The sequence below is a fragment of the Mesoplodon bidens genome (assembly GCF_964165515.1).
Source record: "Mesoplodon bidens genome assembly, chromosome: 2".
Classification (NCBI taxonomy): domain Eukaryota; kingdom Metazoa; phylum Chordata; class Mammalia; order Artiodactyla; family Ziphiidae; genus Mesoplodon; species Mesoplodon bidens.
Window position 1 is genome coordinate 23,546,877 of NC_138177.1, and position 25,288 is coordinate 23,572,164.

A 25,288-nucleotide genomic window follows, 5' to 3' on the forward strand; every position below is an offset into this window, starting at 1 on the left:
CCCTAGTGATCATTCTTTCCTTCGCTGGGGAAAAGGCTGTGCTTCTCCCAGGAGGCAGAGCCAAGGCAAGACAACTTTGTTCATTGTATTCGTCCTGGCAGGGCCCTCCTGTGACGGCAGCTGGGTGCAAGCCCAGGCAGGTAGGGGCCCCTGGCTCAATAGCTCCGTCCTGGAGGCCTGGTTAGAAACCTGGCTGGGGCCAAACCCACCCCTGCCAAAGTGAGCTGGGAGCCTGGAGCGGGGGAGGGAAGGTCTTTCAAAACCAAGACACCAAGGGTAGGAGAAACAAAGCCCAAGGACTTGGCAGGTAGCTCTGGCTAAAAATAAGAATCTGGATTTTAAGACTAACCGTCTTTCCCCTTTAACAAACAAGGAAACTCCCCTAAAAGCCGAATGCAGAAACACTCTTTGAGAAAGACCTGAGTAATGTTGAATTTCATCCCTACCTCTCTCCCCGCCCCACATGGTGTTCCCACAAGATGAGTGGTTCAGGGCCTACGGCTGGCACAGCGTTTCCTCACCTGTCCTGCAGGGGACCCACCCACAGATGGTCGGAATCACGCTGAGGGCAGTGGGGTGGGCGACGTACCTCCCACAGCATCAGTGGCTGCTCTAGGGCAGGAGAATGAGGACGGCCGGGCCCTCACCAGCCCCTGCAGGCCTGGACCCCTTGGCTACTGAGGGCATGAGAGGCAGGAACCAGCTCTGTGGTCTCAGGGTGGGTGCCCTGTCCTCTCCACTCCTGGTCGGATCAGAGGGCTGCTCTGCTCTGGGTTTGGAGCGTAGGACCCGGTCAGGGCCCAGAGCTCCTGTTGAAAAACGGGAGCTCCTGATGCAAGTGTTCAGCTCGGGCTGGCCCTTCCCGAGGGTCGGTGAACTCCCAGCAGCACATTCTGGCCAAAGCCAGGAAAACCCTGAGCGGCTGCCTAGCTGCCCTCTCCTGAGCAGCTGCCTTCTTCCTGTTGCAACCAGAGGCCCAGTTTCTGGGACAAGGGTAGCACCCAGATTGGCACACAGGGGTCCATCCCTCACTGCCATTCTCCCTCCCCTACCATCATCCAGAATCCCTGCCTGAGGAGTCCGCCCAGGCCCAGCTGGCCCGACTGGCCACCAAGAGTTCCCTGACCACCTACAGATGGGATCAAGGCCCCCACCAGGGATGGAGGGCCGCCCCAGACACCTGCCCACCCTCCTCTCCTGCGCTCACGCTCTCGGACACCCTCTCTGATCCTGCAGAGCTGGCCACCTTCTTGTCCCATGCCTACCGCCCTTCTAGGTCCCCGCTCACGCAGGGGCTCTGCCTGCAGTGTTCTCCCCTCTCCTTTTCTTTATCCACATCCCATCTGTCCCCACAGCTGATGGTGCTGGAGTCCGTGAACTGGCCCTACCTTCTCCATAAAGCCTCTCAGACCAGCCACAGGCCATTCCAAGAATCCTCCCTGCTGGCAGGATAGGCTTTGAGAGCTTCGTGATTCTTGGGTCCTGTGCTGTGTCTCCCATCAGAGGGTAAGCTTCTGGAGAACTGGAATTTGTCCTAACACTTCTGGACGCCCCCCCCACCCCAGGCTGGACACACAGTGGGAGTGCAATACTACCAGCTGCATGACCGATGAGAAAATTTTACAGGTCCATCACACGGCCGGGGCTCAGGCCCTGCTGCGTGCCATCTCCTGGAAGTTGAAATACACCTCCACCGGCTCATACCTCTTTATGCTCGCATGCTCAAGCTTGGAGCTTTCCAGAGACATCTCCAGGGGGAATACTTGGGGGGATTTCCTGTCCAATCTGCCTGGGGTTCACTACACACCACCAGGCTCCAGGACAGCAGGCCCCGGCCCCAGGGGCCTTTCCACATGCACACATGAGGGTCTGGAGGACACTCTTTCAGTCTGGTTAGTCAACCCAGCAAAGAAAGCACTTCTCCTAATGACTGTTCCAGATCCACCCTCCTTCCCTCTTCCAAACTTTACAGGAGCTGGCAACAAAGGGGCTCACAGTCTTGCCAAACCAGCCTTTTTTTTTTGGTTACCAAGGAATGGAGGTATCCTTCACCCAAAATGGAAATGCTCCAAATACTCCCTACCAGGAAGGCCCGGCAAATGCTCCATCTCTGATCTAGAAGGTCACAGGCTTGGCTTCTCCTTCCTCCTCCCTCCTGGACTTCATCTTCTTAAGAACTAAAAATAATGGAGCGCTAGAAGAAAGAGGCCAGAGAGGGGAAGCAGCTGAAAGCAAAGGAAATGCTTTGGTGCGCAGGGGCCTAGCCTACCTCTCACACCAGGAGTCTGCTGGGGCCGCTGGAGCCGAGGTTGGGGGGAGCCAACAATTGCAGGAAACAGGGAGTGGCCAGGGGGCTGAGGAAGAGCCCTGGGGGATGGGGAATGGCAGCCTCTAGCAGCTGACTTCCTAATGGACAAAGCTCAGAGGACAGAAAGGCTCAGGCTTTCCTCTGGGAAAGGGCATCCAGAGCCCTGCCCAGCTGGTGGAGGCGGCCCCTGCGACATACACCAGGTCCCTTCCCTCCCTTCGCTTCGTCCACCCCTCCCCAGAGATTTTATTTTTACTTTGGTTAAAATGCAAAAAACAAGGCCGAGTTACAGAGGATGGAAATTTACTGAAGGTCTTCACTGGTCAACAGACAATTGGCACTGAAGGCCTGAGACGGCTGAGCACCCCCAGTGCCCCTCCTGGGCGACTTCCTCACAGGGGCCAGTCATGACACCCCCAGCCCCAACACAGCTCCTCCAGCTCAATCCCTCCTTCTCAGCCCGCAAGACGTAAGGCCAGGCGGGCAGCGGGGTGGAGCCAATAACATTGTGGGCTGTTCTAGTAATAAAGAGGTGATATGTCTCGACTGTTTTCTAGAGCCAGACACAATGCCAAGTGCTTCATAAGTATTATGTATGCATGATACAAATATCTCAACCTGTCACACAGGTCATCTCATTAGCCCTTTTTACAGATGGGGACACTGAGGCACAGAGAGATTAAGCGACTTGCCCAAGGTTCTACACATGATAAGTGGCAAAGCCAAGATTTGAACCCAGGCAGTCTGGCTCCAGGGTCCAAGCTCTCCATCACTCTGCTAGGCTGCCTCATTGGTCATTTGTAACATGTAAACTTAGAGCCGGATAAACCTAGGTTTAGATCCTGTTATTCTTGGCTGGTGGTATTAGGCAAGTTACCAAACCTCTCTGAGTTTCAGTTTCCTCCTTATCTGTAAAATGGGAATACCACCTACCCTACAAACCTGTCATGTGTCCAGTCTGGTCTGTAAGCCCCTTGAGGGCATGAGACTGTGTGTGGGATGCAACACACAGGAGGAGACTCTGCGTTGGCTCAGCAGAATTAGCAGCAGGGTCTGATCACCTCCTCCTCTATCCCGGCCCTGGCCTTCAGGGGCCACTTTTCCAAGAGGAAAGGGCAGAGGCTGAAGGCCACAGATGGCAGGCTGTGGGTCCCCAGTAACAAGCCGATTCCTTGCCATGAAATCAACCCTGGAGGAGCTGGGCGCTGGCCTTAAACAGAGACTTTCTGGAAGTCCAGAACGCCCAGGAGACCTTCTAGGATGGGTGTGAGAGGCGGCACATAAGGAGGCGGCCTCACACTGGAAGCCACCAGCGGTCCTTCTGTTTCCCGCAGACCCTCCCCTACCACCGCCCCAGTCCGCCCCATGGACCCAAAGTCTGAAGGAAGTAACTCTGCCTGTTCCCAGGGAGGCTCAACCCAGCAACAGGACCCATGGGCTCTGACAGGTGGCCCATGTGGAAACAGACTGCTTCATCCCATGCTGGAAGATGACATTTAAATTAAGCCAGCAATCTGAAATGAAGTTTTCTGCAAAATGAGGAAGAATCAGAAAAGTCCTCTTCTCTGCCCCCAGCTCTTACAAGCACAGCCCTGCTTATGGAAACAAGCTTCTCCTATGTTAGCAGCTCCTGTATTTTCTCCCAGATTCCCTGAGACTGAAAATCTTCTGGTTGTAAATTTGAGAACCTAAGGATCCTACCGTGTACATAGTAGAAGGGAAAAGATTTCCTCAATCTCCAGCTTGCTGAAAGTTTACTTCTCTAGGCCAAGAACATTCACAGACAAAATACTACCTTTTAAGTAGTTTCGGAGAACCCAGAAAGCACTTGTAAGAGATTTGGTAAGGGGCTTACTCTGGACTAACTCCAAAGTCAGATTTGGGGGGAACACCCACCAAAGGAATTTCTAACAAGGAAACTTTTCAGGAAGAGCGTGAATACCACATGAGAACAAATCATGTGCAGTATCAAATATTTAGCTATATTTAGAAAATATTTCCCAGCAAGACATACTGGTGCAATTCATATTTCTGACAGATTACACTGATTTGCCTGTGGCTAAACGGCGCTCAGCAAATGGGAAGGCAGACTTGCAGAGGCTCAGAAACCCAGCTGCTGCAGCCCTGCCCACCAGAGGCTGAGGTACAGCTCTGATGCCGGTTCTGAGTCACCCGGCCTCCCTCTCCCGACCAGGGCTGTTCAGGGCACAGGCCTGTTTCAGCGAGGCAGTCATGCATCTGTTCATGTGTAGCCTGCTGGAGGCCAAAAAGACACACCAGTGAACCCCCAAGTATGAGCAAGACTTGTCAGCTCTCAGAGCGCAGCTGTGAGATGACCCCAGCGGCGGGGGGGGGGGGGTTCATCCTGACGTCTGTGTCGGTATGTGTGATTTTCATAAACAGATTGACTCATCGCCCGTCCCCGTGTATCTCTGTCAACTGGGGCCCTGAGTGCTTACTTAGCACTTTCCTGTGTAGCAGGAGCCTCCCCGGGCCCTGAGAAACAGGCAGCGGACTCACCTCTCATTCCCTGAGCAGCAGGGGCCAAGGGGCTCAGCCAGGCTTGGGTCCCAATCAGGGGACAGGCCTGGGGCTCCTGCCCCAACCCCTATCCCTGGCAGCCTGCATGCCCAACTGCAAGGGGGTCTCCCACACCCTGGAAGCAAGGACACCCCATCACTGTTTCCATCACTTTTTGGCTTTAGGCTACCATGCATTGACATTTATTTTATATTGAGGTATTTTACAGAAGCTCTTGGGGTAATTACACGGGGGACGGACCTTCACAGCACTGTGGTGGGGATCTCCTGTGTTAGAGATGGGCAAAGCCGGCTTCCGCTGCAGTCCCTCCTGTCCTCTCCCTCAGATTTAAAGAGAAGCTAACCCACAACCCAGCATCAGCACCCGCATATGGGTGGTACCTTTTCTATCTAAGGTACACACCACCCTCTACCTCAGAGCTTGACCCACAGAAGTCCCCCTCTTGTCTGTGCAGCTTATGGAATGCTTCTGGTTCTCTTAGACGTGTTTCATCCCCTTCCTACTGAGTTAGAGGAAGTGAAACGTTATTGAGAGATGCGAGTGGGTTGTCTGGAAAATGTATTCTGGAATGGGAGGGGCTGAGGAAGGGGCTTAATGACTGAGGGTCCTTCCGGCCAGTGGCCCTGAACCAAAGGAACTGGAGAGACCCTTTGGAGGACTGGACTGCTCGAGACAGACTGGGTTTAGGTGTCACCAAGCTCTGGGCCTCTGGGCACAGGGAAAAGGCAGGAGCTGAGTGAGCGCTTTGTCTGCCAATCTGTGACAAGTGCAAACCTTCTTTGCGATGTCCACCTGCCGTGTGCCGGGAGACCGGCAGCTAAGCTGGGAGCCCAGACGAGACGTGAGCGCTGCCCTCCTGGGTAAACAGAGCCGCAGGGGCTCTGTCCCAGAGAGGGGGACACTCCGGAGTCTCACAATGACCGTGGCCCTATCGCAGGCTCCGCCCGCAGCCCTGGGTCTCTGGGGACGGCCCACATTTAGGAACTGTAAGATCACTTCTAGGGAACAGAACCAGCTGGCTGATTTATTCCCCTCAACTTTCAATGCTATTATTAGGGCACATCTGTCTCCGAATGAAGTCACCAAGGAAAAACCCAAATGAAGAAAATATTTTCAAGCCATCGTCATTTCAATCTTTGGAAAAGGAAGTGAGGCGATAAACCTCCAAAGAACCCCAGAATTCAGGGTGACCCAAGAGGAAAATGGAAAGTATTTGCCCTGGGAATGCAGGCGGCTGAGCTGTTTACACGGTGCTTGGCCAGCATGACGCGGATGGACTGGCAGCTCCTGGGACCGTTTCCTCTTCCCTCACTTCCCAAGCTCAGCTCTCCCCTGCCCTTTGCCAGGGAAGTCAGTCAGTGGAGTTCCCCCTCAACCCTGAATCAGACCCAGAGGAAAGCCACTTAGTGACCAATGATGCGGGGCTGAGTGTCCGGCCAGTGGCCAGCAGACTTATTTTCTTTGGCAACAGTTTTTTTGGTTGTTCTAAATTAGTTGCCAACACTTAAAAATCGGGACATTTCACACAAACATCCAGATCTCCAGCGTTCTTTGAAATACTGGGCCCACATTCCCGGTAGCGACCGTCTGTGGGCTGGAGCTAAACTGCACACCTTGAGACGGGCCTTCCGCCCCCTGTCACCAGGCCCTGTTCATATGCGTCACCTGCCCGGCCCCCGACGGCATTCGAGGACAGACGAAGGGGACGGAGTGCCAAGGACGGCCTTAGGACCCCAACTGGTCGTAAGCAGGCTACTCACTGCCACGTAACGTGGACAAGTCGCCTCCTTCCCCGAGCTTCTGTTTTTCCACCTGCAGACAGTGCTCAGAACCTCCCCCAGCTCTCAGACTGTAGGGAGGATGGCGTGGGAAAACAAGAGGAGTGCTTTGAACACCTGCCCGCCCCACAGGCAAGGTGAGATGGCCATTTAGGTCTAAAGGATAAAATAAAACACTCAAAGGAAGTTGGCCTCTATGATTGGATTAGTAGCCGGGGAGGGGGAGACAACAGGTGGCTCAGTGGTTGCTTACAGGAGCTGAAATAGAACCGGGGACTTCTGAACCCCGCCTGCTCACCAGAGAGGTGGGAAGTCACTCGGTCACGGCCGAACAGAACAGGCTCTGATGGGCCTCGAGTCAGAGCAGAATTTAGAACTGGGGGTGCCCGGCCCTTGGGATTGCCAGCTGTGGCCCAGCCTTGGAGAGGTGACACTCGCCATGGCATCTGCAGCGGGTCAGGAGGAAGCCTCACGTCCTGGCTATGAAACTTAACACTCAAATGCTAGGGGAAAACCAGAGGGTCCCGTGGCCTCTGAGTATTTCACAGGACAGTCGCCACGCCAGAGCCAAAGCCCCGGCCCCATCCTCTCCCTTCCCCCAAGCCTGCCGAAAATCAGAACGAAATGACAAGATCGACAGTAGAGGGCTAGCCACCAGGGGCTTCTCCCCGATGAGGAGAGGCTTCAGTGGTAAATGCCCTGGTCCCACCTCCATCCTTTAGTCCTCCCTAAGGCAACGCACAAGGGAAGGCTGGGGAGAGAGTGACGGTGAAACGAGAAGGGCAGGGAGCACGGATGGGACCCCATGGCTTGTGTGCCTGTAGCTAGGGGCTGGGGACTCGGCGATGGGTCACCCAATCAGGGCGCCTCCCAAAAAGCCAGAGGCGCTCAGAGGGCGGAGCCCAAATGCTCACTGCTCCTGGCAATACCAGCTCCTTCCCAGAGCAGCCAGAGGGTAGGAGCCCCACTGCTTGTCCTCACCCTCAACTGCTTTCCTGGTGGCTGGGGGCTCTAGGGGCTCTGGGCACAGTCCTGCTCCAATGCCCGGCCTTGTAGCTCCTGCCCAGCAGGCCTGATGCAACTATGAGGATCACAACTTACGTGGGGGACCCTGGAATCTCCCCTCAGGGTAGCTAAGGAGACCCTGGTACTGTGTTTCCAGGACATCCAGGAGATGGCCAAAGGCCCCCGATTCTACCACCCTGACACCTCTCCCGTCCTTACCTGCGCCACCCCTTTGCTCCTCCCGCCTCTCCTGGGTCTGACAGCTTTCCCGTTCTCCAGGTGGGCCCTCCTGCGGGCCCCTCTCCACACCTCTGCCTTGGAGATCTCTCTGAAATGTAAAGCTCATCACACCAATTCCAGCAGAACCCCCCCCCCCTGCTTTAAACCTTCATTTGATAGCTTCCCCAAAGCCTTCAGGACAAAGACCAAACTCCTTCAGATGGACTCTCAAGGGCTCCTGCCCAGCCATGCCCCTTTACCCCCTACGCTGAAGGAAAACTGACCTATTCGCCAAGACACATCCTGCTGCTTCACACTTCTGAGCCCTTTGTGCTGATCCCTCTGGCTGGAGAGCCCTCCCCTAATCTGCCCAGAGAGTTCTCCTCCATTCTCTCAAACCATGCTCACTTATCACCTGCTCCTTGCCCTTCCCCAGACCCCACTTCCCCTTGCGCAGCGCATGAAAAAGCTCACTGCTTCCTCCTCTGCAGACCTGCTACTCCGTACCCTGTACGTGCATTCGCTGCTCCTTTTAGAGTGTATTCAACTCACCTGATTGTACCCCAGCTGTCACCCCCACGACAGAGAGCCATCCTTGAGGGCAGCAAACAGCTGAACCCCTAGGCCCTAGCACGCTACTTTCCCAGGGTCAGGAAGCAATAAGTGCCTGTTACACTAAACTGCTGGGAGCCCCCTAGACTCAGAGCCTGGTTGGGAAGGCAGGAGGGAGACTTGCCCGGAATCCCCAGCCCTCACTAAGGAGTCTGGCTGGAGGCTGGAGGTTCCTAAACCTGGAAGGGGAGCCTGACACTCACGCAGAGGTCAAGAACCAGAGGCAGCAGCCTCTGAGGCCTGCATGAGGTCCCGCCACCAGGGCCAGCCCCTCAGGGAGAGCCCCAGACCCCAGAACCAGGCAGGTATCCCTGGGTGGGCCCCCAGTCCTCCCCGCTGTCAGAGGCTGCACACAACACACTGTGGGTCGGCTTCCTCCCGCAGACCTAGGGCAGGGCCGCCTGGGGACTAGGACACACAAGGAAGGCAGATCCCCCAAAGGCACCTTGTGTGATGCTCTGACCATTGGAGCAAGCAGCAGCCAGAGTTCAGGCCACCCTGTGCAGGTCCATCACCGCAGAGGATGCCCAGAGGGAAGGGACTTGCCCAGATCACAAGCTCAGCAGAGAAGAACCCAGGTCTCTCCGTACCCAGGCCAAAGCTGGTTCCACAAGTATGTCTGTCACCTCTCTTTGTCAGGCCATCCTCTCCAGAAGGGTCTATCCTTACTGAGAACAAACAGTCCAGCTGCGCCCTCTCCACTACTAATCCCCAGCCCCCCACCAGACACACAGTTTTTATTTACTGCCATGATCATATACACAAAATTCAGTAAGAGAAAAGTTTCACTGTCTGCAATTCTTTTCTGGCCATTTTCATTATTTGTTTTATCTCTTAATTATCACTGAAAATAACTCTGTCATACAGAAGAGAGGAGTGTTAAAAAAATCATCCATGCCAGGTGCCAAAGATGCTAGATATGCCACTGATTCAGCTTCCTGACAAGAAGGTGTCAAGAGGAGAGCAGAAGGTGAGGCTCTGGCAAAGGAGAACCAAGCCAAGATCACCAAGGCCTGGACTGCCAGGCGAATGAACTTGGACTACAGTCTCTAGGGACATAGGTAGAAATGACGGAGGAAATTAACAAGAGCTCTGACTATCCAAACTGTAAGACTTCTAAATATCAAAGGCAAAGAAACCCCCAAATCAAAATAAAAGTCAAATAAACTGGAAAAAATATTTTACAAAATACATTATGGTGGAAGGGTTAACACATTTTGTACGTAAAGAACTCAAAGAAATCGGTGAAAAAAACCTCTTAGTTGCCAACAGATAACTTGGCAACATACACAAAATTCAGCAAACACATAACGAAAATAACAATATACCATTTCCCTATTAAATTAGCAAAAAAAACAGAAAAATAATCAATACAAGTGGCTGTGAGGAGAAGGACACCATGGAAGTCTGCTGGAGACATCCCAAGTGCACAGGACCCTCGGGGAAAGCAACCCTCGAATATGTTTCAAAGGCAATAGAAATGTCTGAACTTTTCATTAATTATTTTACCTCTGGAAATCTCCTTAAGGAAATACTCTAAAATATGGAAAAAATTACAAGCACGAAGATGTTAATTAGGCCATTGTTTATTTAACAATAGCATTGAAAATAACCCAAGATCCAACAATAGAGGAATGATTAAATAAATTAGGGGTCTGTCCTTGGGATTTATCATTCAGTCCTGAACAATAAGATTTAGAAGGAAACATGGAAGATTTGGTAAAATGTTAAGTGGGGGCAAAAGCAGAAGAGACTGTGAAGAATGTGCATATTTAAAAGGCCAAGAGGGGGAAATTCCCTGGCGGTCCAGTGGTTAGGACTCTGCGCTCTCACTGCTGAGGGCATGGGTTCGATCTCGGTTGGGGAACTAAGATCCCACAAGCCGTGTGGTGTGCCAAAAAAAAAAAAAAAAAAAAAAAAAAGGCCAGGAAGAACTATACCAATTTATATGAATAGTTGCATTAGTACTCATTTCTGCATATTAAATTTATACTGACTTCCATAAACTTATTTAACCCTTTGCTCTGATTTCTTAGCTATTTATTATGTTCTATTGCACTACATATGTTTGTAAGCATCCTCAAACCTTTTTGAATTAAGATGGAATATAAAGTAACCAATTAATAATCAACAGAATCAATAGATTTAGTTAAGATTTCAGGGTTATGATGATAGTATGGTTATAGGCCTTTTTGCTTTATTTTTTAAATGTCTGCGTGTGGTTAGTCTGCTTTTATAATTTAAAAAAGTGTACGGATCAAACACACACACACACACACACACACAAAACAGGCAACATGAATATGCTGCTGCTGTATCTCCTCCAGCACCTTCAGTGCTTCTCCCTGCATTTGATCTGAGAACACAGCCCCCTCCAAAACGCCTCTTCATCTGAGAGAGAAGCAGCCTTCCTTCCTCTCTGGGTAGGCTCCTCAAGGTCGAGACTGAACACTGTTCCCTAAATGGGACCCCGTGGAACTCTGGAAGCCCAGGAACATTAGCAGAGGATAACAAACAGCTAGAAGCACATGGTGAGTGGCCTTCCCAATATTCAAAAAGCACAGGCAAGAACAGGAGTGGGGAACAGAATTATGTGTGAAACCCTCCCACAGAGAAGAGATCAAGGTTGTGCAATGAGCTATGAGATTCATCTTTGTGCCCCTTGCTACAAACACGACGCCCAAGCAAGAGCTCCATAAATGCTACAGCTTGTGGATGCATTTCTTTGCTGGCCTTTGGACAAATATTTATAGAGTACCTACCACACGCAGGGTCCTAGGCATGGGGGACGCAGCAGTGGACACAGCAAAGCCCCTCCCTTCCCAGTAGAAAAAGGCATAAATGTATAAATAGTGCATCATATAAATACATACACAGTACCTTGGATGGCAGCACGTGTTTTGAAGAAAGAGAACGGGAGGTGGAGGAAAGGGTATGGCCGAGGGCAGGGGGAGGGTGTGCCATCTGGGCTGGGCGCTGAGGGAAGCCCTTCCTGCAGGAAGTGAGGGGCTGAGCCCTGCACACCTCCTGGTCCTGGCCAAGGGAACAGCCAAGTACAGAGGCCTGAGACAGGGCGTGCTGGGCAGGTTCAAAGGCCAGCAAGAGCAACGGAGTGGCCGAATGGAGTGAGCAAAGGGGGGCGTGGAATGAAACCAGGTCCACTCAGGCAGAGCTCTTCAGGCTGCATTGAGGATCTTGGATTTTATGTGAGTGAGACGGGAAGGCACTGGAGGGTTTTGGGAGAGGAGTGTCAAAATCAGGCTCACTCAGCCTGTGAAGAGCAGACCTGGGGGACAGAAAGCAGGGCAGAGAAGAGAGATCAGTTTTGAGGCTGCTGTAATCGTCCAGGTAAGAGAGGAAGACAGATTTTTAAGAAAACCAACAGCTCTCTGCTTTGGACCATGACTGTTGGTCTCTGGGTGTGAGAGCACAGCTCCTTCACATGCCCACTCTAGCCAGGAGGCGAGATCCCTGTTCAAAGTAGGTGCTTCCAAAGACCTTGGGATCCTGACAACAGGGAAGTGGGAAGGAATCCTGTGCCAGAGATGTGAGCCTGTCTGTGGGCAGGTGAGGGGTGCTGCCCTGGGTGGGCCTTGGTGGGAGGTGAAGCCTGGAAGGAATTCCAGGTTCGATTAGGGGTGCAATAATCTCACTCCAGACTGAAGTTCCTAAGAGAGGTACTTGGGCAGACAAAGAGGAAGTAGGTCCCAGGTACAGAGCCTGCACTTGGTTTCTGTCCCCCAATTCCAGTGATGAGAAATCCCCACCACGTTCAGAACACTGGCCCTTCCTAACCAGAATCCTGCTCCTGACAAGTGGAGAACATGCTTTAAACTGTACCAACTGTAACAACAGGAATCTTCTTCTAGATATTCCCATTTTTTAAAAAAAAGGATGCATTGGAGAAATTGTGGAAACAGGTTCCGTCTTGCTCAGGAGTGGAGACGATGTGAGGAAGGCCAACACAGAGGCCTCGGTCCATCTAAACACAAGCACAGCAACCGGGGGCGGTACTAGTAACCAGTTCAGCCAACACCGAACCCGTAGCCAGAGTCTCAACCCCTATACCTATCAGGGGATCCTCCTAAATTCTCTAGACATATGGAAATATTTTATAGGTCTTCTGGAGCCTGCAGAGTACAGAGTATAGCATAGCTATAGATTGATACATAATACACATCATATACATTAGATATACGTCATATATTTTTGTTTCTTGGCCTTTCAGCTTTATTATCTATCTGCGCAAAGTGAGAAACGTTACAAGCCTGTGTGCAATTTAAGTTTCTATATCTGGACTGTCCTGCAACCCTGCCAGAGTTGCAGGAAGCTCCTTCTTTTTTTTCTTTTTTTTTTGTGATACGCGGGCCTCTCACTGTTGTGGCCTCTCCCGTTGCGGAGCATAGGCTCTGGACGCACAGGCTCAGCGGCCATGGCTCACGGGCCCAGCCGCTCCGCGGTTTGTGGGATCCTCCTGGACCGGGGCACAAACCCATGTCACCTGCATCGGCAGGCGGACTCTCAACCACCGCGCCACCAGGGAAGCCCCAGGAAGCTCCTTCTTGTTCTGCCGAGAGATCTCTCGGAGATCTGCTCTTTTACTGTTCTATTTAATAACGCATAAAGATTAAGCACAAACACACAAAGAGTGGCTTTACTTTTTTCCCCCTCCTTTGGTTCAGTTACTGCATAACTGGAGAACAGAGTCAGGAGGTTTTACAGCCCATACATGCCTCAAACTCCTCCACTTCCTGGTCAATCTCAGTTGCCACCCTCCAAAGTCAGGGGTGATCAGGGTGATCTACATGATAAGCATTTTCTGGTGATGGGATTTCACGGTCTTCAAGGCTCTAAGAAAGACTGGGGTGGGTTCAGAAGTTCTGGTAACCCCAAACCAGCAATTACAATTTTTTTTCAGTATTAAAGTACTTTAAAAATATCTAAAATCAACAGTCTCTCTTCAGACATTTTACTCATCTTTTACTGACCCTTTCCTTATATTCCCCACACCCTTTTAATCTCTCTAGACTCCCTATTGGCTTCCTTTTCATCATTACCTAACCACCAAGTCCTGTTCTGCTCCCCTTGCCACTTTCAAAAGAACCACTGCAGGGTCTGTTCCTTATCTTCCCTAATAACCTGACCGTGGAGTCTGCGATGTGGTGCAGTGCGTCCCCCTCCACCCCCGATCATTATTAACGACTCCGTATTCCTACTAAGTTGCCTCCAACCCAGTTCCCTCCAGAATGAAGCAGGATGACAAAGCACCTCGGCAGACCTGCATCTGACTTGTGTGTGGGTTTTCTGTGTTCTGAAAACCCTACACCAGATGGGAAAGGGACCTATCCTTCACAGCCCTGCGTGTGTATTTCCAGACAAGAGGAAAAAAAGGAACCCGATGAGGCTCTCAGAAGGGAATACTCTTCTGTAACTGGTGTTTACCATGTTCCACTGGGTGCTGAGGAGGAAGTGGTTACTATAACCCCAAGGGGGAAATGCTCGCTTGAAACAGGAAAATGGAACTCTTACTACTTTCCACTAGCAGCGTGCAAGAAACCGGCCACACTTGGAAACGCTTGCACAGCGCTCTCCAGAGCTGAGTGTCTAAGACTCAGTCCTATTACCCTAAACCTTAAAAAGCACAGATCAGGACACAGATACAGGTCCACTTTTTTCCAGAAACATCTCAGCACTGGAAAAATTCTCACTATCACTTCCCTTACCTCTAAGCAGACAGATGGCCAGGACCCCCTGGGCAGCTGAGGGGAGGAGAAGGGGAAGGAGCCTGGAAAGCGGATTGGAAAGAACACTCAACTAAGCAAAGGGTCGGGAGACGCGGGTTTAGTCCCTGCTCCGCCATTTACTAGCTGTGGAACCTTGGGCAAATTACTCAACCTCCCTGCTTCTCGGTTTCTACTTCCTCTGTAAAACGGGGATATTATTAACCGCTCTGCTCACATCCTTGGCTGTTGTGAGATTGATATGGAATAAGGCATAAAGGGCACTCCAACGTGCTACGCCAATGCAGGCTGTTACCATCAGCAAGATTCAAGTCTTTACAAAGCTTTCCTGAGTGCTGAACTCTGGCTCCTCCAATTCATCCCCTCAGCTACATTTCCCCTTGAGTACCTGCCCAACTCATCCTTTTGAACCTTGCTTATTATTCTGCCCACAGTTCTGCAGAATTTTGGTAGAATACACTATAGAGTCTGGTCAGAGGATCTAAGCAAGACCAAACAGAAAAAGTGGGGAGAAATAAACAACACTACCTAACCCTGGGCCCCTGCTCCCACATCTTCTACAATCAATCCAGAGACAAAGACTTCATCCTCAATGGCTAATTTGCCTGCTTGGTGGGTCAGAGTGGCCCCAGTTCGGAGTCATATTTTCCATTTTTTAAAATGAACATCTGGCTGCTGCCTGATGCCTTTGTGTATGGTCTTTTGACTCACGATTACCTGCAGGGCAATTCTGATGTGTAAAGCAATGCAGAAAAAAGAATCATGGACACCGCCGTGCTAATCCACGCCACTGTGCATGGTGCGAAAGCAGGCTGGGTCTGGCACAGTAAAAGTCAGCCATCTTTGTTTACGTGCAAATTCTAATGAAGAAAAGCCACAACCAGCAGGTCCACACACTCATAAAGAACTGTGGGGACTTCCCTGGTGGCGCAGTGGTTAAGAATCCGCCTGCCAATGCAGGGGACAAGGGTTTGAGCCCTGGTCCGGGAAGATCCCACATGACGCGGAGCAACTAAGCCCGTGTGCCACAACTACTGAGCCTGTGCTCTAGAGCCCGCGAGTCACAACTACTGAGCCTGTGCGCCACAACTACTGAAGCCCGTGCGCCTAGAGCTCGTGCTCCGCAACAAGAGAAGCCACCACACTGAGAAGCCTGCGCGCCACAACGAAGAGTAGCCCACGCTCGCCGCAGCCAAAGAAAGCCCGTGCACAGCAACAAAGACCCAACGCAGTCAAAAATAAATTTATTTTTTAAAGAACTGTGAATTAATTTAATCCAAGAACACCCCCACCCCACCCCCAGATCTTGGGTCCCAGGAACCAGCCTGCTGTTTCATCTCAGTGGGAGGCAGGCCAGTTAAGGAAAGCCTGAGCTCCAGGGCCCTCTCCACCCCCTGTGTAACCTTGGGCAGGCCACTGAACCCTCCAAAACTTTGGCTTCCTTATCTGTGAAACAGGGATAATAACAAGACATGCCCTGCCTGGCTCCCAAGGTTATTGTGACAACTCAGTGAGAAAACAGATGTGAAAGTGCTTTGCAAACCACAAAACATCATCCAAGTGCAAGGTATTACCTAGCAAAAGTGCCTGGAGAATAACCCCCAAATCTGGAAGTGTTTTACTGAATCCATTAATGGACATATATCCTACATTCATTTAACAAGAATTTAAGGTAGCTGCCAGGAGGGATGCTTAAAAAATTTCTAAAGAAGTTCATACAAGCAAGTTACAAAAACCACCACATGAACTGGAGAGTAGGCTTTGGGGATTTTTTTAAATAGTAAAACTGTAGATCTTTTACTTTTCTTCTTTCACTCTGATTTCTGCTTTACAGCCTTGAAAAGGACTACCATAAGCATACTGTGTTGCCTTTTAGGTAGAACTATGCAGCACAGCCTCCTCACATTTACACACACACACACACACACACACACACACACACACACACACACCCCGCCTTCCCACTTCTTCCCCCAGCACCTGGGGCAGCAATTTGGCCAAACCTGCAAGCCCTCCCTTCCCAGACCCCAGCTGGGTTGGAAATCTAGGGCTATTTGAAACTAGGTTTCCCTAAGATCTCCAGGCCAAAGGCATCCCCATCACACTTCCAGGAGGGTGTTGCCCTCAGGGAGGGACAGCAGGAGTTTCCAGGACACACAAAGGCTTATTCTGCTCACAAAGGCTATTTACCAAGTCAGCCCAGCAAGTTTGCCAGAGCAGAGCTGGGACAGCCTCCTGAATGCACTGCCTGGCAGATTTACCCCTCTCTATTATTAGCACCAGGCAAGATGCCACCGGGCTGGGGAGAGACCTGTGTGTCAAGGTGGAGAAGGTAGGAAGAGGTGTGTGTGCAGGAGAGAAGCATGAAGAGCTACTTGAGGTTTGAGGGGGAAGGAGGGGGCATTAGGGCTGTCTCTCCTTCCTCCTCAGTTCTCTAACCTCATCTGAACCTCAGACAAGCCCAGGCCCAGGATCAGAAGGCCTGGAACTCAGACCCAGACCCAGACCCACTCTGGTTGCAGCAGAGAGGTGAGCTCCCACCCGCCTTCTGGGCCTCGCTGGGAGTCACCAGCCGCCGCTGCCCACTCCCCTGAGCTCCGGGCTGTGCCAGAGGCTGCAAGACGGAGGAGCCTGGAAAAACAGGGTGAGTGGGAAAGCTGGCGAGCCCCTCTTTCCACGGCAAAAACGCAACTTACTGCAGCCCTAATGGACATATGTTCCCACTGCATAACAACCACCATTTTATTTATTTATCTTTATTGAAGTATAGTTGATTTACAATGTTTCAGGTGTATAGAAAAGTGATTCAGTTATACACATATATCTCTTCTTTTTCAGACTCTTTTCCATTATAGGTTATTACAAGATAGTGAATATAGGTCCCTGTGCTATACAGTAGGCCCTTGTTGTTTACCTATTTTATATACAGTAGTGTCTATCTGTTAATCCCAAACTCCTAATTTATACCCCTTCCCACCCCCGCTTTCCCCTGTGGTAACCATAAGTTTGTTTTCTGTGCCTGTGAATCTATTTCTGTTTTGTAAATAAATTCCTTCATATCTTTTATTTTGGTTCTACCATTTGAAGAGAACCTTCTAGGGACTTCCCTGGCAGTCCAGTAGTTAAGACTTCACCTTCCAATGCAGGGGGTGCGGGTTCGAGCCCTGGTCAGGGAGCTAAGATCCCACATGTCTCGCAGCCAAAAAATCAAAACATAAGACAGAAGCAATATCGTAACAAATTCAATACAGACTTGAAAAATGGTCCACATCAAAAAAATCTTAAATAAATAAAGAGAACCTTCTACATAAATCACGCTCAGTCCTTCAGAAAGTGGGGCATCATGCTCGCATTACGGACAAGCAAACAAGCTTGGAGAGGCTAAGTAAATTGCCCAGGAGAAGAAAACATCTAACACTGATGAAGAGGGACAGCGTTGAAAGGGGAGATGACTAACTTCACTTTTATACATCTTGTAATGTATTATCCTGCCTGTACGGGTATTTCACTTATATTATTTCACTTGCTATATCAAGCTTGTATAGGCATTACTTGAACATTAAATGAAGGAATTTTTTAAAAAGATATGTTGCCAGTCAGTGGTGATCTATATTTAAACAGATGTGTCCAATTCCAGAATATGCTCTCTGGTCACACATCTACACTTGTCCAAACCCAAACCAGGACATGGAAGCTGACAAAGATTATTTTTCTAACATTATTGCTATGAAAAATTTTACAAAAGAACCAGTTACTACATGACAATTAGTTATTAAACATGACAAAAATGGCCTGTTGGAAAGAAAAGAAATGACACAAAATGGAAACTGGCTGCCATGCAAACTTAGGACAGAGCATAGGAACCAAGGCTTCTACCTAGTGTTCAAGACCTCAGACTCTGGCTCAGGAGAGAAGAAAATAAAATCCCTGCGCAGCTGGCTGCAGACCTCTTATAGTACGCTGTCACACAGGGAAAGGGCTGAGCCCCTGTAGGAAACCAATTAGAAACATGATCTCTGGAGCCAGGCCAAGTGTGAATTCTGGCTCTGCCATGTACTAGCCCTATGACTCCAGGTAAGCTTGTCTGTGCCCCATCCGTTTCCTCATCTGTGAAATGAGCATGGGACACAGTGAGATAGCATTAAATGCTCTCTAGGTGTTGTAGGAAAAAATGGGGTGCGAGAGGATGGTCATGTCCCAGGTATCGCGTGAGTCCCCGGGATGGGCCACCAAGTGAGGGCCCTTGGCTCCATGCAGGAAAGAATTCAAGAGCAAGCCATAGTTAAGTGAAAACAGGTTTATTTGGAGAGATACCTCCTCCACAGACAGAGTGTAGGCCGTCCCAGGGCATGGGGTTGGGGTCTTGGAAAGGGCACTGGGAGAAACACATTCCACAGACAGAATGCATTCTGGTCTATCTCAAAAGGCCACGAGGTGTGGGGTGGTTAGTTTTTATGGGCGGGGTAATTTCATAGGCTAATGAGGGGGAGGAATATTCTAACTATACTGGAGAAGGGGTGGGAATTTCTAGGAATTGGGCACCACCCACTTTTTGGCCTTTTATGGTCGGCCTTGGAACTGTCAGGGCACCTGTGGGTGTGTCGTTTAGCATATGCTGATGTATTACAATGAGTGTATAAGGAGGCTCAAGGTCTACTGGAAGTCAAATCTTCTGCCATTTTGGGCCTAGTAGGTTCTAACCAGTTTTTGTGGTATCCTGTTCTTCTTAATGGTTGTGTCATTCTTTTAATGATTGTGCCCTGCCCCCTTCCTTTCTGTCTCATAGGTGTCCATTTTTATTATCATTACCATCCCAGTCGGAGAGAAAAAGAGTGAATTATCTATTCCAAGAAGAGCCAAGCTGGGCTAAGGCTTTGGTTGGGATTTTACATGGTCTTGACAACCCTGTTCGCAAGAGGCTTACTCTATCTAGGCTGCTCTCAGGAAAGAGGTTTCCCGTGTGAAGAGCGAGGCCTCCCAGGAAGTGACGAGGAGTGTCAATTAATTCTCCCAGCAAGAGAAACAGGGCAGGCACAGAGCGGATGCCAGGAAGTGGAGCATCCCCAAGGGGCAGGCCCCAGAGAAGGTGCTAGTAATGGGCGAAGGGAGAATGGTGGCAGCCCAGAGGACAGACCAGCAGGAGAAAGCACACAGCTGTCAGGACTTTGGCTAGAGGATTTGGGGGCTGACTTCTTCATAGATACGGCCATGTGTCCCAAAGAAATGGGCGCCTCTCTAAGACACAGTCCTCTGTCTCTCTATGTATCCATCTCCTTGCTGGTGTTTTCTTCCAATGGGGACAGCATCTATTTAGAATTTTAGAAAACGTCATTTTATTTCCATTTGTAAAAAGAAATTAGAATCTATCAAAATTCCAAAGAAAATTGTCCCTCTCTAACTTGACTGCCTACTTCCCCTGTACCCTTCTCTGCCTTTCTTATTTTAGATTTCCAACCTGAAAATGAGTTGTCATATTCCGTGTTCTTGGAGTTTGGGGAGATCTGCAGCTAATTCGGCAACCCCAAGCTTGTCACGTCACTTCTGAGTCTCAGTCCACAAAACGGAAGGGTTAACCACATTAAACCCCAAAACAATAGCTGGCTCTGAAATTCCGTGGTCTTGGGATAATCTCAAAAGAGGCCAAATTGTGGTTACTGACCTGCATTAATATTCTGCTTCCCTTTTGAAGTGATTTTTAAGAGAGAGAGCAGATAAGAGAATGGAAAATTTGTACCTTATCAGATTAACCCAAAAGAGTATACTTAAAATTGCATTTTGACAGTATGAAAGCAATTTTAAAAATGCTTTAGAATGTCTAACACGATAAGTATAGGTGATTTTCATTTCTTTATAGTTTTCTGGATTTATCCAATTGTCTACAACGGACGTATAACGTTTTCAAGAAACTTAAACGTTACTGTTCCATATTATAGTTCCTGAGACAGGGTTAAGAAAGAATCTGACTTCAGAAATATCCCTCTTCACCACTGTGAACTGCCTTCACTCCCAACCAGGCAGAAACCTGACAAGAGTTAACGCGATACCAGGCGTGGGAGAAAGAGAAATGCGAAAAGCCCCCGACAACCTGTTGTTTTCCTACTGATGTGGGCACCTTGGCCCCGCGTCTACGCCTCTAACCTGCTTACGGAGACCACCTCCAAGCCTAAGACACATCTCTGAGCGGGTAGTCAACTCCCGGGCCGCCCTGGCCCCAGCAGGGGGTTGAAATTTAACCCAAAAGTCAGAAGGCCGAGCCTCCCAGCCTCACGCCGACCACGTGACCGCGGCCCCGCCCCTGCCTTGAAGAGTCGCGGCGCTGGTGGGCGGGGCCGGAGCGCAGGGACCGGCGCACTGGGCTCACGAGCCGCCCAAATCAGCGCGACCTGGAAAGAGCGCCACGCTTCTGGAAATTTAATTCGCATTCCTTTGAGATTTGAGGTTCTAAATCCCTTTTGGCCGCGAGGTGGAAGGCAGGAAAGCCCGAGGGCGTCATAGTACCGACAGGAGGAACAGAAACTCTTCCCCTAAAGAGATAAGGCTGAACGTTTCAGGGTCCTTGTCTAAGAACAGCGGGTGGACGAGTTACTGGACAGGTGACTTTACCATGATTAATTGTATTAAGTTATCCACGACTAGTATTAAAAAGGAGAGCAAAGTCTCACAATCTGTGGAGGAAGCAAAAAGGGGACCCAGGCTTTTCAGCTTAGCTGGGATTCAGCTCAAGCCAAAGAAAAGTCAGATCAAGGGAACTTAAGCTAGGAACTGTTGTCCAGGAGACATTTAAAATGCCTTCTCTCATCACAGGGATTTATGCTACCCTCTTGCCTTGAAGCCCACTGGACATAAGAGAGCTAGCCTGTCCCTGCGATAAACAGGGAAGTGTTCCACCTCATGCTGGGTGAATGCGAGGCCACACCACACTCCAACACACACACACACACACACAAACACACACACACGCCTTGTGATGGCTAGGTGGGTGTGTTTCTTCATATGCTGAGAAAATGTCCCCAAACAGGAAATAGTCAGCCTGTGAGGTGAAGTCATTGTGCCTGACAGTGCCTTTGAGAGGTAGTGTCCTCTGAAACCAAAATTCACCAGGGATGGCAGAATTATTAGTGCCACCTCCGGTGGCCTTTCAGCTGAGCACCTTGGTCAGAAAATTAACCATCCGCTTTCTTTTACCATGTCAGACCGGGTGGTCTTGAGAGAAGATCTAACACTGTGTGGTGGGCTGTTGCCAGTTCCCACGGAGGAGCCAAGTAGCTCCATTTTTCCCAGCCTGTGGATCCTGCCTTGACCAGGCCTTCTGCTCTTGAGAGGTTTTACTTCACTTAACATTGGGTTGACTGGCAGGTTTACTACTGCAGAGCAGCAGACATCCCCGTCTTTAAAATGGGGCAGAGAAGGAAGGGGAAGGAATTCATATGCGTCGGGTGTGCGTGTTCCGTGCCTGGCACTGTGTGAGAGAGACTGTGTCCCTTCTCTCAGCCTTATCCGCCACCCTGGCAAGGGCACAGAGTGGGTAAGTGTAGAAATTTTGATAAATGCAGAGCCCAGATCTAACCCAGGTCTGCTAGATGTCAGGCTGCCTTCCTGCAATTGCCTGGGTGGGGCACCTACATCAAGGTAGAAGATTTGATTTAAAAATTAAATATAGTATTTTATTTTAAAACCCAATTTGCATACTTTTGCATTGTACAGATTTGGATCTGTGCTTATTCTTTCCCACCTGCAACATTTACATGCCTCAACCTGAGTGCTGAAAAAGGGAGTGAATGCAGGTCTACTAGCTGGCCATCTTTTTGGCATCCCTGCAGGACACAGTTCTGCTGACAATAACTCACCTCCCTCTTCAAAACAAATAACTTCACTCCCACATCTGTCTTGAGAAACCCAGACTGGGAGTTTCTCATGCTGCTTATAAAGCTTATAGGCTGGGACTTCCCTGGCAGCTCAGTGGTTAAGAATCAGCCTGCCAGTGCAGGGGACACGAGTTTGAGCCCTGGTCCGGGAAGATCCCACATGCCGCGGAGCAACTAAGCCCGTGCACCACAACTACTGAGCCTGTGCTCTAGAGCCTGCAAGCCACAACTACTGAAGCCCACATGCCACAACTACTGAAGCCTGTGCACCTAGAGCCTGTGCTCTGCAACAAGAGAAGCCACCGCAATGAGAAGCCCGCGTGCAGCGCAACAAAGACCCAACGCAGCCAAAAATAAATAAATAAAATAAATTAAAAAAAAAAAAGCTTATAGGCTGGTCTGACACCATTAAATTAGAAGTCAGTGGCAGAGCTATCTGGAAAGAGTGTAGCAGCCATGGAGGTGGGCCACCTAAAGGGCGGGCTGAAGAATTTCTTGGCCTCCTGAAGGATCTCAGGCAGCTGCCACCATCTAACTTCCGTTACTCAAAGGAGCACCGCCGGCTAGAGGTCTGGTGGGCGAGTGCAGTGGTCCTTACTCCTGGATGCACAGCACCACCTGGGAGCATTACAACCACTGTTGCCTGGGTCCCACTCCCAGAGAGTCTGACTTATTTGGTTTGGACTTCAGTCTGGCATCGGGATTGGTTAACGCTCCCACGTTTCCAGTGTGCAGCCTAGGGAAGAACCGTTGGGCTAGTGTTTGGTCGTAGTGGCCCCAAAGAGCTGGGAAAACAGAAGTAACATTCAGCAAAGCCATTCGGGGTGCCTGAGGACTTCTGTTGACCAGCAGTGAAGGTGTTGGCAAGGTAGAGCATAGGTTTCAGAGCCAAGCAAGCAGAAATCAGAACCCTAGCTCCAGCATGTTGCCCACTGTGTGGCCTAGGCCAAGCCACTTAATGGTTCTGAGCCTTAGTTTCCTGGTCTGTAAAGTGGGGGGGTATTAATAATACTTCCCTCACAGGGCTGTTTTAAGGACTAGCTGTACTAGGACATTGCCTGGCACGTATTAGGTCCTCGGTAGGTGATGCCCTGTTAACAAACCACCTAGGATTAACTCGCACTTGGTATGAAGAGAAGGAATGCTGTGGGCTGATGGCAGTCTTCAGCGGGGCCCCCTTGAGTGAGTGAGATTCATACCTCTTTGGGGAGGAGATCCATGAAGCTCGGAAGTGGCACGGGAGACAGGCAGGGCAGCCCTCCAAGCCTCCAGGACACCTCCCACTTTGGTTCCCCACCTCCAGTCCCCTTTTCACTTCCAAATTCAGCCTCAGGAGGAGGTGTGTACTCGGGGGAGAATCCAAATGCATTTGGCTACAGCCCTACCTCCCAAAGTGGGCGGCCATCAGACTGGATTGTGTCACCCTGGGTTATGTCACCCGAGGCAGCTCTGCCCAGGACAAGTCTGTCCGCCCAGGGACCCACGCCTCCTCCCTCCCTCCTACTTGATGCCATGACGTCACGACACTCCGAGGGGAGCCAGGCCCCAGGGGGGCGGCCACACCACAGCAAACTGTCACCTGTCCTGTACAGACGTGTGCAGACCTGGGTGGAAGAGACAGAGCTTGGGAGTCTGTGACGGGTGTCCGAGGGCAGAGAGGAAGGGGGAATCCCACTCTGGAACAACAGTTCCCCATTCACGCTCTGAGCAGCCCAGCATGAAAGACCCTGCTGCCAACATATGATGTCTCCTTTTCCTCTCCTCTCCTTCCTCCACATCCGCCGAGTTGATGGAGCTCTTCTGCATATACTATGTCACACGATGCTCAAAACAGACCTGTGAGGCAGGCGATGCAGGGACTAAATTACCCTCGTTCATCAATAAGAAAACAGAAGCTCAGCAGATCCCATGATTTGCTCAAGGTCACAGAACTCATCGGGGGGCACAACCAGGACTTGAATCCATGTCTGTGTACTGAGAACCCATTTCTCTCCACCACGCTATGTCCCCTTGCCCCTACCCGTTTCAAAATCCCTCCCGCTAGCTGTGCAGTGTAAGTCAACTGTGAAATATGGTGGGGGGGGTGGGGATGAGGAGAGGTGGCAGGCTTGATTTTCAATTCCAAAACGGTAAATGTGGGCAACACATTCTCCTCTCTTTTCTATGCCTGTCTCCTATCTTCAACGGACAAATGGCCAAGCCACCTACCCAAGGCCAGGTCATAGGAGGACTAAAAAACCAACCACCAAGCCCCTTACAAGATCTATGCCCCAGAGCAGAGCTTTAATCTTACCAAACTTCATTTTAAAAAATTAAGTAAATGAGGATAGTGCAAGGTATTTTGCAAAGAGAGTTTATTAGTTGCTGATCCAAAGTGGGAAATGTTAAGTTCCAGCCAAAGAAGGCACAGATATCCTGCTAATTCCCCAAGGCGTGCTCCATACTGACAAACCATCTGGCTTGATGGGTCTCAGGGAAATGTCCAATACAAACAGTAAATGAACTTGAAACAGTAGAAAAATAGCCCCTGTACAGCATCCAGTTCTCACCAACAGAATTCTCTCCTGCCCTTAGCATGAAGTAGTGATGTGGCGCTATTAGGAATAAAACTGAGGGGAATGAGATGGAACCCGCACAAGCATTACCAGAAGGGAATGTGGGAGAAGTACAGACTCATCCCCAAAGGACTCAGGGCAGGAGAAACTCCTGCTTAGCTGTTACCAGGCCCTCTCCAACTGAGCCGCCTGGCACAAGGCTTCCAGAAGGAGATGAGCAGCAGCCAGGCAGCAGAGCAGCCAGCCCTTAGACCCCACCAACCTCCTTCAAAAGCCTGTGCAGAATATGCCTACACTTGGATTCACGGAGCAGCCCTTCTGTCGGTGAGCGGGGAGGGGTGGACGAAAGGTAGCTCTGTTTTTTTTGTTTTTGTTTTTGTTTTTAAACCAAAAAGGGACATGCACAGGTACAGTCCCTACAAATGCGAAATCACACATGACCCAGAACTGGGGTCTCTAAGAGTCCTTCTCCTCAGGCAGAAAGTCATTTCCACAATGGAGGAAGCCAGTGAAAGCCCTTGGGAGGGCCAGGTACAGGACTACAAATGCACGCATGCAGGGGTATCATTTGCCATTCAGGGAGAATCCAGAAGGTGTGCAGTCATTCACGTCTACAGATAAGAAAACCCAGGCACAGGGGCCTAAGTGACTCGCCCAGAGGGAC

At 50.3% G+C, this 25,288-nt stretch overlaps 1 protein-coding gene across 2 annotated transcripts in view; it reads right to left on the reverse strand.

Annotated features, from left to right (window-relative positions):
• Positions 1-25,288, reverse strand: part of ITPKB (inositol-trisphosphate 3-kinase B) — a 97,575-nt gene that overhangs the window by 23,565 nt on the left and 48,722 nt on the right. The window lies entirely within an intron of this gene.